The sequence below is a fragment of the Cydia strobilella genome, chromosome 3 (genome assembly GCF_947568885.1).
Source record: "Cydia strobilella chromosome 3, ilCydStro3.1, whole genome shotgun sequence".
Classification (NCBI taxonomy): Eukaryota; Metazoa; Arthropoda; class Insecta; order Lepidoptera; family Tortricidae; genus Cydia; species Cydia strobilella.
The window spans coordinates 6429447-6443250 of record NC_086043.1 but is presented as its reverse complement, the minus strand read 5'-3'; the positions used below and the strand labels follow the sequence as shown (position 1 = coordinate 6443250).

General features: G+C 35.9%; 1 long non-coding RNA gene across 1 annotated transcript in view; it reads right to left on the bottom strand.

The window, feature by feature from the left end:
• The window catches only part of LOC134755814 (uncharacterized), a 133696-nt gene extending 129207 nt beyond the window's left edge, over nucleotides 1–4489 (bottom strand). The window contains exon 1 of the long non-coding RNA XR_010129084.1: nucleotides 4411–4489. This is a non-coding gene — a long non-coding RNA (uncharacterized LOC134755814). The remainder of the gene's footprint in view (nucleotides 1–4410) is intronic.
• Nucleotides 4490–13804: the final 9315 nt, after the last annotated feature.

Sequence of the window (13804 nt, the reverse complement as noted above, 5' to 3'; positions counted from 1 at the left end):
TCGTCATAAACGACACGTTACAAAACAAGCAGCCCCCACAAAAGCCACCGGAAGTAGGGGACGCGTCGAAATAGTACAAAACGTAGGGGCGGGGTCGATATGAGCGCTAATAACGATATAAAGAAATTATGTTAGTATGGGTACTGTTTTACTTTATTGACGATTTCCATGACTTTCATTGCTACGATACTATTATAGTTATAAAACCTTGCAAACAATAGTAGGTAGACTAGGTAGTATAAAACAGTATCGTACGAAAGATACGTTTAGTCCACACGCATCATCATTTTCTTAAAGTTGTCCCGGCATTTTTTCTATGGCTCACTTAGGAAACTTGGGCTCTGCTCAGCAACCTAATCCCATGAATTGTTTAGTTTTTTTTTTTAGAAAGCGACTTAGGTACATCTGACCTCATGCATGCAGACTGGTAACGACATATTCTGGCGTAGGTATAGAAGAAATACCTCTAGCTATGTTTAGCCTCTATGGCTTAAATTGGATGTCACCCTAAATTATTGTATGACAACGCGAAAGAAAACTTTCAAATGTTTACAAAATGTCCAGTTCTTTTACAAAACTTTGACATAAACAAGTAAACTTCATAAATAACGGTGATAGCGGCCAAGTTTCATAACAATATAAATATTTAAAGAGGTTAGCAGGTGCAATACACCTCAAATTGATGTCCAAATAACAGAGTACGGTGAGGCTAAATAATAACAAAAAAACAGGTTTGGCCCGAAGAACCTGCAATTTGGGAATTAATTCTATCACATTTCGCCCGCATCGCGCCCAATTCCCCGAGTTATGGATCTTCTGACACCGCAACAGCTGATTAACTATAACACCATCTCGCCCGCAATCTCGCCGTACTTATTATCAGGTTAATCAACGTTTTTTGTCACAGCATAGCAAAGTACGTTCACATGTAGGTACTTATATTCGAATAGATTGTCGCTAGTACTATAGTTTCAGTATTATTTCAGTAATATAATTTCTACTTCTTAATTATTTCACAGTTCCAAATGAACAAGTGAGAACTTGAGAAGTACCCGTGCATCGGCGGCGGTCACTCAATGGATAGGTGACCGCTTGAAGTGGTTACGGTGTTATGGAAGGTTATCACTTAAGGGATAGGTGACCGCTTGAAGTGGTTACCGTGCTATGGGAGGCAGGAGTTAGGTCGGCTCGAGAGCCCGAACACAGTCGCGTCTAGTGTTTGCAATATTGGACATAATGTATTTTGACAGAGGTTCTCAATTCGGTTGCTTTTGTATTTTCATCAACAAATAAAGGAACTGCTGATAAAGACCAGAGTGAGACTCCTCCATTGCAAGTATTTTAAGTGATGGACTATGGTTGTAAATAAATGTAATGGCATTATAAACTGTTCTGTGAAATCGGTTTTTTGTATTAGGGATTATGGGATTCTGATATTTGGATTATGGGCATTCAAAAATTTTTTTTGATGAAAATGTAATAAAATAACATTGATGCGTGTGATTTCAAAATTCAAAATTCCAAAGTTGATACAAAAAATATATATTTCAACGACAGTGCTTATTCAGCAGATGATAACAAGCTCCAAAGTTCGATTCTTTTTTTTTTTTTTTTATACCACGTCGGTGGCAATCAAGCATACGGCCCGCCTGATGGTAAGCAGTTACCGTAGCCTATGAACGCCTGCAACACCAGAGATATTACACGCGCGTTGCCGACCCTTTAAAAACCATCCAATCCCGTTAAGACGAAAGTGGACGACCGCCCCGAAACAGTCGTACCATACAAACGTAGTCCCCATTTTCCTCTCTGGATATTATGAAAAATATTTTTACACAATTTCGTTTGATTTTTTTTTTTAATTATTATATAATTAAAAAAATTGTATGGAGTTTGTTTTTCGCTCCTAACTCTTATAATAATTTAAAAAAATCGAACATAGACGATGGATTATAGCTATGGTCAATAATGGCAATATAATATATAAAACTGTGTAAATATACTTTGTATAATGTTAATACCCAGAGAGGAAAATGGGGACTAGGTACGTTTTTAACGAGAAGCGGACGTCACCTTTCCTCTTAACGCGAAGCGAAGGCATCGGTTGCCGGTGGACTGTTTTTATAGGTAGGCGTTTATTAAGTATCCAATCAGTAGGTATACACCGCGTCTAACTCGCAATTCGTCACAAAGGATTAATCCCTCGACCTCGATCCCACGAAGGTCAAGGTCAGTAACACACTCTCGGACACAACGGGAGGCCGATTTTGTTAAACGATTTGATGTGTTTTGATATGATCGTGTTATCAAGCATCCGCGCGCAATAAGAGCGAACGAAATCCGAGACGAATCCTCACTGCTTTTTGTCAGCCTCAGTCGGCATGAAGCCGCTAACGCTGATTGGTGCTCACCCAAGATCGTATTAAAATTAAAACGAGACGAAAATTATATCAACGTGATTAGAACAGAATCGGGCTCCTGGATTGGGCATGAGAGACAGGCTATAAATTACATCATTTGATTGGTTCCAATCAAGCACGGTCTCGATTAAAAAACGCATCGAAAATTCTTAGTCGATTCAAAAATTTATTAGTTGGCTACGCTCAATTTTAGACAACGTTTTGACTCCTCTCAAAACTCTCTTATCATTGTTTCTTAAAATAAAATAATTGTAATGCGTATTTGGCCTTATTGGCCCACCATACATAAATACCTATAATCAATATTTTTGTTTTGCAATTATTATTTTTGTATGTGCTTTTGCACAATGTCAGTAATTTTGACAGAACGTAACATTGACCACCAACACTCTACAGGGTTCGTAACATCGGTATATTTTTAATTTCTTTATGTATGCGGTATAATCCGCCTAACGCGGTAACAATTATGTTATATTACTTAAAATAAAATATGTCTATCTTTATTATTGTATGACAACTGATTTTCCATTGACCTCGAATGGTTTGTATCTATATTTAAAAATCCAATATGTCAATCAACGAAACATTTAACATACTTGCGTACTTTTCCATTACATTTAGTTTATAATGCATCAAGGCAAGTAATAACAGGTTGCAGAAAATTAAGTAGATGGATGACAGAGCGCATGACATAAACCAATGTAAGTACTAAGGCCTCTGTTAGCGTAACGATATAACATGCAGTTGTCACAGCCTGTAATCAACTACGCATAACAATAGGCCACAGAAAACAACGGAAATGATAGAAGTGCTAATTCGAAAACCACAAGCTAATGAGTACAGACAGAAAGACGTACGTAGCGATGAAATAACTACGAAGGGTGCAATTAGTGGACGGAGCAAAATGGCTGCCAGTGTGACCAAGGTGCATGAGCTCCTTACCGTTGTAACTGCGTTCAGGAGTCTGCATTTATAGCGCGTAGTTTACGAGCTCCTCGAGGCCAAGTTTATCTGGCTAGCCTCCCCCGGGTTACACGGCAAGCTCGTGCGTGTGTGTTAATTTAATTTTCTACTCACAATAATTGCAACGAGTGGCCCCGGGACAGCGGGGGCCGACTACACGACATTGTAGAGTTATTTGTACACTAGGTGCTGTGTGCCAGCGATCGTTATTTGCACGCGACATGTGTTTAGCAATTGAATCATTTCACTATTTACGATAACTTATATAATTGGATTAGCCTATAACTTTACAAAGTTTTAGGGTTGCCCCAACAAACAATATAAACCTTAGACCGAAGAGTAGAAAAAAAGGTAACAAGTTTTTTTTTCTATCATTCTAATAGCACGGTGCCGTTTCGAACAAATAATTTCAGAGATCCATCTTCAATTTGTGTGGCAAGGTGGAAATGATAATCGGGAGCGAAATCGGACGGCCCGCAGCGCGCGGCGGCTTTGTGGCCACCGCATTTGTCATGTTAACACTCAACGTGTGAAGAACCCTTATTAATGACGAGAGATTACCGCGCGGCCTTTTATTCCCATTGGTAACTGAATGCTCGCCTCAGGCTTATAAGTTTTAGTGTGACGTCGGATTACGTTACATTTTTTATATATCTCGAGGTCTATCTTTTGCTGGTTTACAGTGTGGTAGATTTTCGATTAGCGATGTGGACACAAGGCCGGCGCTCTTTGTGCCATTGTCCGACGTCGTGTGGCCACATACAAAACGCTTTACGTTATTTGCCTTGACTTTACGCACATAATAGGATTTTTCAATTGTGTACCACCATTCAAAATTTGAAAAGGAAAGTGGTGATTTATTTTATAAATATAGCATTATTAATGATTCCCAATGCGACAAACATTTACACATGTCATACTAAACATCATAGAATATATTATTACTGATATAGTAAGTAAGTAAGTAAGTAAGTAAGTAAATATTCTTTATTGCACCAAAATTATACATTTTACATACATGTAAAACTACAAAGAAATATTTAAAGAAAAAATAGAACCAGGTAACAACAGGCGGTCTTATCGCTAAAAAGCGATCTCTTCCAGACAACCTTTGGGTAGCAGGAAATGTAGAACTCATACAAAAGTCAACAGGTAGTGCAAAGAGCTTAAATATGGAGACTATTAAACACAAACACACATATTACAATTACTACTTATACTTATATATAGTTCAAGTTAATTAGGTAGATAAGTTAGTCAATATTTAATAATAAAATGTGAACTGACAAATTGCGCTAAATTAATATCACCGAAGTTTTATTAATTATTAATAGTTCCATTTACGAGGCGTTCATGAAGCAATTACTAGTGTCCTAAACGGAGGTGTTATGTAGTCAGTGCTTTAAACCCATAAACGATATCCGTACACAGGTGGTGTTCTTCTAACGTTACATCAGATTTCTTTTAAATGTAAGCATCGCTTTTCATAATATCCAATGCCTGTTTCACAAGGAACAAGCAGACATACTCTTAATCCCAAAGAGCAATGTTTATGTGAACATAGATAATGGATATGTTTTTGGGGTTCCGGTTTTTTTTCTTAGACAGAAGTTCTGTGGTATCGTTTACATATTTATTGAATGGAATTCTAAGAAACGGGTGTCGTGCTCACAGGGATTGTTGTAAATGCAGCCAATTATGCAATAAAACCCTTTTAAAAACATGATTGGATGTTCTTCCCTATTAGTGCTTTACGATGTTTTTTGCTTTTGTTTCATTCATGTGTTATTTCAAATTTTTGTGTGTTTGTTATCCATTCATAGGAGTAATTTAAAGTGTTTAAGCAATTTGCACGCAGTTCATTCATAAACGCGTTTACAAAATGGTTTAACGCAAAAAATGGTTTGGTATTAAGGTTGAACAAATTTTGTATAAATTATGAGTACGAAATTATTACATGTAAAGCTTGTAACGATGGGTAGGTTGGGCAAAGTTGATTAGATGATCATCAGAAATATCTTGTCATGATTTTAAATCCTAATCTTTTGTGAACTATAATATGATTTTGTTCAGGTAACTAGGTCATTAATCCGTAGATTAATATTATGCTTAACAATAATTCACTCATGAAATGCTTATTTATAATTCGAGAAGCGAAAGTTTTAAATGCTGTGTAGGTAATACCTATTGAATGCTGTGAGCAAAATATAAATATGTTTTGGTATCTGGAATTATTTATCGCAATGCTAATAAACTTTAAGAAATATTTCATTTTTTCATGGTAAATAAAAAAAAATTAAACTGTTTATTTTTCATAAAGAACAAGAATTACAATATTCTTAGCTCTAATCTTATATTTTAATCTTATTTTTTATCTTTTATTTTAACTGAACTTCATGAAGAACTTACCTACCTAGCCTAAGGTATTTAACTTATGCATGTCTATTAACTTAATCCAATTCAGGTATAACCAAGAACTAACACTTTTTCGAAATTAAACCAAATAAATTGAGCCTAATATTATTCTACAAACTTGTCACGCTCAGCTAGCAATGTCTCACCTTCTACATGACACACGTAATGAATAACATATTAATTAGGTACAAAGTTAGTTAACTATGTCACAAATTTTCAAAACACCAATGTCACTTGCCCCTGCTCTCCTGCACGTAATTTATCCGAGATATATTCAAAACAGCCGATGTTCGCGGTAATCGAGCCTCAATATTGCATTAACTTACAGTCAATTCAATCCGGCGGTAATGTAAATAATTGCGAAGCGCGTGCGACGCAATTTTACGCGATTACCGCGCGATCGATCGGGACTCGAGCGCATCGATTGAACATTGCCATAAAACGTTTATGTAATTATAGTTTTAAATTTCTTAAGCTAAGATTACTTGAAAAGTATTGCGTCATGCTTTATTTCTGAGAGGTTAGTTTTCATTTTCAAGTAAAGACTTTTCTTTGCGTGTTTTCCATCAGATAATAAAAATAGGTATCTTTCGAAAACATGTATTATCAATTTGTTTAATTACTATGATTATTTCAAGCAGTCACTTAATATGTGGATACTATAGTAGTCTTATTTATTAATTGTAGTGGTTGTAGGAATACCTTTGTTCATTATGCAAGATGGTATTTTTATTAATATAATTTAGACTGGAAACATACGATAAACATAAATGTTATACAGCCCCAATTAAGGCCAACAATATGCAGAAGCATTTCGGCCCCCACGGCCTAAGCGTCGAACAAATTAATGTACCATGAAAATAAAATAAAGATCAACGTTTACCGGCGAGTATCATAACACAAACGGATCTAGTATTTCGAGATCGGGGCGTGCCCGTTGCGTATTAATGTAACTCGTACGATAACCATCTCCCTTTGAGAAGCCGACCATTGTAAGCCCGGAGAAAAGTAATTCCTAATAGACAATGAGCGGTGTTTAGCGCTTTTATTTATGTAACACAATGGTTCGCAGAGATATATGGATCGGCTAAATCATGCGCAATGAAACAGCACCACTTAATATGTGAATAAACTGTTTTGTTTTTGCTGTGCGCCATTAGCGCGGGAGTGTTTTATGATTATAAGGATTAGCCTTCATTAAGGATTGAAACGTTGGTTAATACTTATGTTGTATTGGTAATCTGTAGATGTTTCTCACGGCTTAGGAACTTTTAAACTACACATATACAAGATAGAAAATTATAAACGCTGTCGTTAGGTATATGCATTTAATTTGTACTACTCAAGCATGAATTTTAAACCTTGAGCATGACTGCTCCTGTTATAAATAATTTGACTTTCTATTTGTACAATATTGTCTTCGGTTACCGCAATAGTAACTCATAAAATAAAACTATGAAAACGGATTATATCGCGTTTATTGAATTTCTATTTGTATTTATTTGTAATAAATATAACAATAGGACTTATAGTTATATTTATATTGAGAATTTGTATGCAATACTGTAATCGATATCAATTTAGGAAAAATAACTTCACAATCCGCAGCTACATCCACAGGTTAACCCAATTGTTACGTCAAAAAGAAAGGAACTGTTAAAAATACTCGAATGAATACTCGGTTGTAAAAGTATATATATATATATATGGATAGCGTATGTACCTATACCTACTAAAGCCCACAGCATAGATAAATACCAAATAATAATATGAAGTGACGTAATAATGTTTAAATTCCGCATAGCGGCTTGCGGATGTTTAATTTCATTCGTAGCGGCTTCTTTTTGAGTCAGAACTCGTAGTTAAGTAGGTACTGGCATATTAAATAGCATTGGAGGTAGTAGTTGTCGAGAGGGGCCGGTGAGTGCGCTAATCGCACACAACACAAATATTTAATAACAATCCGAGGATCAGAGATGGACCACTTATCTAAACAACGGAACTGCGGGAGCTATGGAGTTGACGAGGAAACTTTTGTGATTATACTTTGAGTACAAAATCTCTGTGTAAATATAAGACACCCAGCTACAAAATTACACTTGTAAAAATATTATAACTGCAAAAACGTTTTTAAACTAACTAAATTTTAATTTAACTCAGACTATCTTTAACTCAATTGTCTCCGGTGTGATCTGTTGTTGCGATTAATAGTTATTTGTGCAACAAGAGAGGAAAGTTGGTTTTTCTTGCGAGTGTTTATTTTGAGTCCCGAGAAAGCGAAATATTCTATAATTGAATCACGAGCGAAGCGAGTGATTCTAAGGTAGAATCTTGAGCGTAGCGAGGGACTCAAAAACACGAGATGTAAAATAACTTTGCTCTCGTGTTGCACACATAATTTTTCACCTCAGTAGTGAGAACATATTAAAGGTTAAAATGTATTTCGAATTACACAGAATAAACAGAAAAAAAAAGTATTATAATATGTACGATAAGATACGATACGATACGAGACGAGACCGGTCCGGATCGGACCGGACCGGACCGGACCGTACCGTACCGTACCGTACCGCACCGTATCGTACCGTACCGTACCGTACCGTACCGTACCGTACCGTACCGTACCGTACCATAAAAAATGTAATAAAAGTATGAAGTTCATGGCCTTCACTAAATTAAAAAGCTACATTGTTTCACTCCCTGGAGTGAGGAAAGTCGCATTTTCCTCACTCCAGGGAGTGACGAAAGTAGGCTTGTTCGAGCTGCTGAGGTGAAAAATAAATATTTACACTAAATTTAATCTCCAACTAAGCTAAACCCAAAGCAAGAAGTATATAGGTACCAGCCTTTTTTGCACTCAGATAAGTAGCAACGGCTAATTTAGTCAAACAAGCACCACACATTAATTGGAAACATTGGAATAACTTTATATTTAGGTAACTATAAATTCTAAAACTCGTAAGTAATAATTTTGCAAGACTTATTTTCATACTTTTCGCCTAGAATATTATGTTCAATTAGAAAAATCGCCGCATAACGAAATCACGAACCGTCTGCGTTAAGTGGTAGAGCTTAAGTTAATTTTACCCTATTATTTTTGTAGCGTAAAAAAATCCTCTTTGTAGGTATATCCTATGCACGTATCCTGCAATCACTTAAAATGTGAGATTAGTATTTTAGTGTCAATGACTCCAAAGATTTCCCTATTCGAATTATCGCTGCACGATTGTTAAACATTATTACGTCGGGTGTTGTTTAATAGAAACAAAAATATCTGGCGGCGCGCCTCGTGTTTGATCTCGAGGTGTTCGCCCGTCGAGGGCGATTAGCCCTCTCTCAACGTATAATCAAATGTGCCCCGGGCCGCCTCTACCACTGCACGTCACAGGTTAACTTTTGTAATACGTATTCCAATGCTGATTTGGATACACGAGAGCTACATTGTTTGTGAAGATCGCGAGTATTGGATCGCTTGGTTTAAAGAAAGGTTGTTAGTGCTTGTTCAAAAAGCGGGCAGTTGAAAGGAGCAGCGGCCGACACCGGCGGACGAAGCCTCTCATTTGCCGGCCATTTGTCGGCCATTTCGGTGCACCGATCATAAATAGAGCCCGCTTCGGGTCACGTTAAAGTCTCGGGAGAAAACGTGAAAAATCACACCTCGCCGCGTTAAATTCAATATGCACGTTGACTCGCGTTTTTAAATAATGAGATTTAAATTGCAATAAAGAAAGGCGATTTATGTATTGGAAATTTAAAAAGGAAAGTTGGGTGATTTGTAGGTACCTACCTAGGTAGGTAAGTAAGTTACATATATAGTTTTTTAGATCCTCATGTCTAACTACTCATGTCTAAAACAACTTAAGAATATGTAGATCATTTTGGATCATCATGTATGATACAATATAGGTAAGTAGGTACCTATACAGATAGTTTAGGGTGAGATGTTTCACCGAAATACACATAATATAAAAATAAAAATAGGTAAATGTTGAGAAGCGTCAAGAACCAGAAAAGTAATCTAAAGTTCGTTGGGGTAAAAGAAACACCGAGAAAAATTAATTATGTTTAATAGATATTGTCATTATAGACTATTAATGGCATTATTAATAAACGCGTCACCGGCCTTATGTATTTGTAAGAAAGGGATAAAATATATATAATTGAACTAAATTAGGCCCGGAAAGTTTTATGAATAAGGGGGTAAAACTTTGCTTAGGTACTTAGATACTTACGGATAAGTATTAAGTATAGGTAGGTATAACTCGCATACGATTGTTTTTTCAGTACATAGACTACATACCGAAAAAAAAGGTACGTCTGCAATAGTTTGCAAACGCTGCGGCCAGTTGAGTTGAGGCATATTTACGACTCCGTTTAAGTGAAATAAATAAATCACTGGCCGAAGTGGCCGACTAGCGCACTTCGAGTGCACTCATCTTGAAACTCACTCCACAAATTACGAGAGTTATTGATGTACAGCCTGTACTGGGTAGTTCTGTATAAACTTAATGACCGCATGCAGGTTCCTAACAAGACTATGAGCGTTATTTGACACTGTGAGCTGTGGAGTGGATAAGTGGAGGTTTACATTGTATTGTGCGATACATACTTAGTTACAGAGAAAAGTTTGGATAATTAATGTAAGTAGGTACCTAATGTTGTAATGCAATGTGAGACTAATGTCTTGGAAGCGCCAAATTGAAATGAAATACCTAAATTACAATATTAGTCAAAACTTCTTTGATAACTAATATGTTTTCCTGCCAAATAATGTTTCACATACATAGGAGTAACACTTTTTTTTAAATGTATTCCTAGTCCTTTTAACTAGTTATACGAATAATATTACATATATGTGACGTTTTCAACCAAAAGGTACCACAATGTCGGTTGTCGATAAGGTTTATTTCCACATAACTATGGAAATAGCGCCTTATTGATAACCGACAGTAAATACCCTTTTGATTGAAAATGGCACTTATATTAAATGTCACATCGCTCACGTCATTGATAACTAGTTGACACGGTAATAGTAGTTACTAATAAACAGTAGGAATCTATAAATCAAACTTTATTAAGCAAAGTACCTACCTAAACAATTATTGCAGAATGGAATGTTTGTTCAAACACTTAACTTACATACAACAGGGGTTTTAGCTAATTTTTTTACCTATTATATATAATATATACGACCCTATAGTCGTTTTGATTGCAAGCTGTATAATTAGTTTTGGGCATTGTTCGAACGATCAGCGCGAGGCGCGAGCAGACGTGCTGGCGTAGCGGGAAGAGGATCGCGCTCTTGGAGAGAAACTAGAGAAAGGGACGGAACATCGCATTGTCAGGGCACAAAAAGTAAAAGCCAGTATTTTAACTTGGTTGAATAACAGCGGTCAACAGAACTCAGGTACCTGAGTTCATAACAAGAATATGTCAAAAACATTTTGTGACACACACTTTTATTACTGACTTATATTATTCAAGTACCTAGTTCTCAGAACCTTTCTTATGAGCTAACTCGATGCGTTTGTGTTTTTCCACCGAATATGGAGGTAGTTCGTCTTGTACTCTTACTAGTCTCTGGTACCGCTTAATGAAAAGTGATATAATATGGAGCACACCCTAGGCATTCCCATTCCCTCGCCTTGCTTGCAGCGAACCAGAATGAGCGTGATTTCCGATCCCGTATAGCTTTTAAGGTCTTGCGGTCCCCCTTATATTGGTTATTTTGAGGAAAGTACGCGGTAAGATGGCGGTAAGCTATGTGCACAACCAGCCCTGATTGCCCCTAACTGGGTACAACCTTAATGAGCTCCTTGAGATTAACGCTTGACATGATGGATGAGATAATGAAAATTTGTTTGATTAGTCGTGCTTTTGGGTTTTTGTTATGAATCTAAAAATGTTCTGGAGGGTCCATATTAAAATTGTTTTTATATTTAATTTAGTATAAAATTAGTTGGTAGTAAAATTATTAGTGATGCCAAATTGGAGTTACCGGAATCACCCGAATACCTACAACTTAATATGAAAATTGACTCTAATGCGATGGAATTATGTTTTAAGATACTACCTACTAGTGCGAGTGTAAACAACATTAATTTACTCTATTTTAATAAACTCTATCGATTAATCGGACGAAATACCGATACATTTTTTTGCTAAATTATAAAACAGAATCATCTAACAGTAGGTAGTAATTAAATATCAAATATGTATTTAACAAAATCTGTTGGACAATTGCACAAACAGCGACATCTAGTGGAGAGTAGAGGAATCTAATGACTGCTATATTTAGTTCGATTGGTTCGATACAAAATATATCAACAAAAATAATTTGAAATAGTATTTAAGGTTTTTGCATTAAATAAGTATCTGCACGTGGTAATATCTTAATGGAAAATAATAGGAAACTGAATTTATGAATCAAAATAGTAAATTAAATTATTTAAATTGTTTTAAAGCTTTAAAACCTAATTAGAATTGTAAAGTTTAAAAACCCCATCGCTGATATTTATCAGTACGTTTTGTTTGCCATGAGTAGCTAAGTAACAAACGTTGAAACTCACAGTCGTTTCGCATTTAATCGTAATGTAGTTCTTTTCATATTTTATATCAGTTTTTTCCGCGTCCATTCTTTAACAAATGTAACGGCTTCTATTCAAAGCAGATCCAAAGCTAATTACGCTGACATGAAATTGCTTTGTGAAATCTTTTCAAGAATTTAATTCCATTTACGCGGCGTGGAGGCACAATCAATTTGCATCGTAGCCATTCAGGGAACCCCTTCAGTGAGTATAATGTCCCTACAATCGCGACGCGCAATATGCTGAGTCGAAGTCACGGTGACTTCTCGCCTGCGAAACCATAATCGAGGGGGTCGGCCCTGTCGCGTTTGTCATCCTACCCTACTTACAAATTCACTTACCCAAAAATAAACCCTAAATTTTACTAGTCAAGTTTCAAAGTTGTTAAGCCCAATTTCTGCAAGCATCATAAATTTTATTGCAGTTTAATACAGCCATAACATAACAGTAATAGGGTAAATGTTTTGGTAAGCCATAAATAAATTGGAACCGCGTCCCGCTGGGAGACAAATTTGGTAACATGGAAGGTATTGTTGTACATCAAAATGTAATGCCATTGTCTATGAATAGAACGCACATTAGCCGGGGTTTAATCTTCGGTTAATTAATTGGACACGCTGCGAGTTAACATTTGATTAATCGTGTGTTTTCTGTCGTAATTGTGGGTTAAGTAATTGATTTAGGTTTATTATGAATTATGAGCCTTTACATAATAGGTATATCCAACCTATTTACGTAATCCCTTGAAATAGCTAAAAAATAATTGTTAGTTGTAAATTCTAATTCATGTACACATACTGACCCCCTAATCCATAAAACTTTACAAGCCTCAATTAGTTTATTTATTTTATATCCCTTATACATAAGTTAAAATGACACATTAGGCTTGTATGCGACATGCATAGATCTAGTATATTTTCTATAGATGCGGCCTACCGCTTGCGCCCGTAAGGGATAGACATAGATAACGTCATAAACGTGGGGATACCATATTGGTAAAAATTACCCCAATATTTGATATCACGTTGGGGCGATTACCCTGGAGGTAAAGTTAGCTTGTTTAAAATTGTTTGAATAAAATGTTAATGGGCCGTTCTTTTTAGGCGTATGAACAATGATATACCTCTTAATTCGCGCAGGTGGTACAAAACTAAACATGTTTAGTAAATAAAACGTAAAATAAAAAGTATTATGAGTTTTAATTTTAAGAAATCACAAATCGCAATCACATTAATTCACACCAATTAATGTACCTACACCACATTTAATCTTCACATTTTTTTTTTTGGAATTAAAAGTATGAAAAAACTTCGAGGTCAAAATTACCCATAAAATTATGATATTTTCATTTGGTATCCCTAACGTGATTGTTATGCAGCTAAATTAAGAAGAAGTTTAAAAATGAATGACCTCAGACTC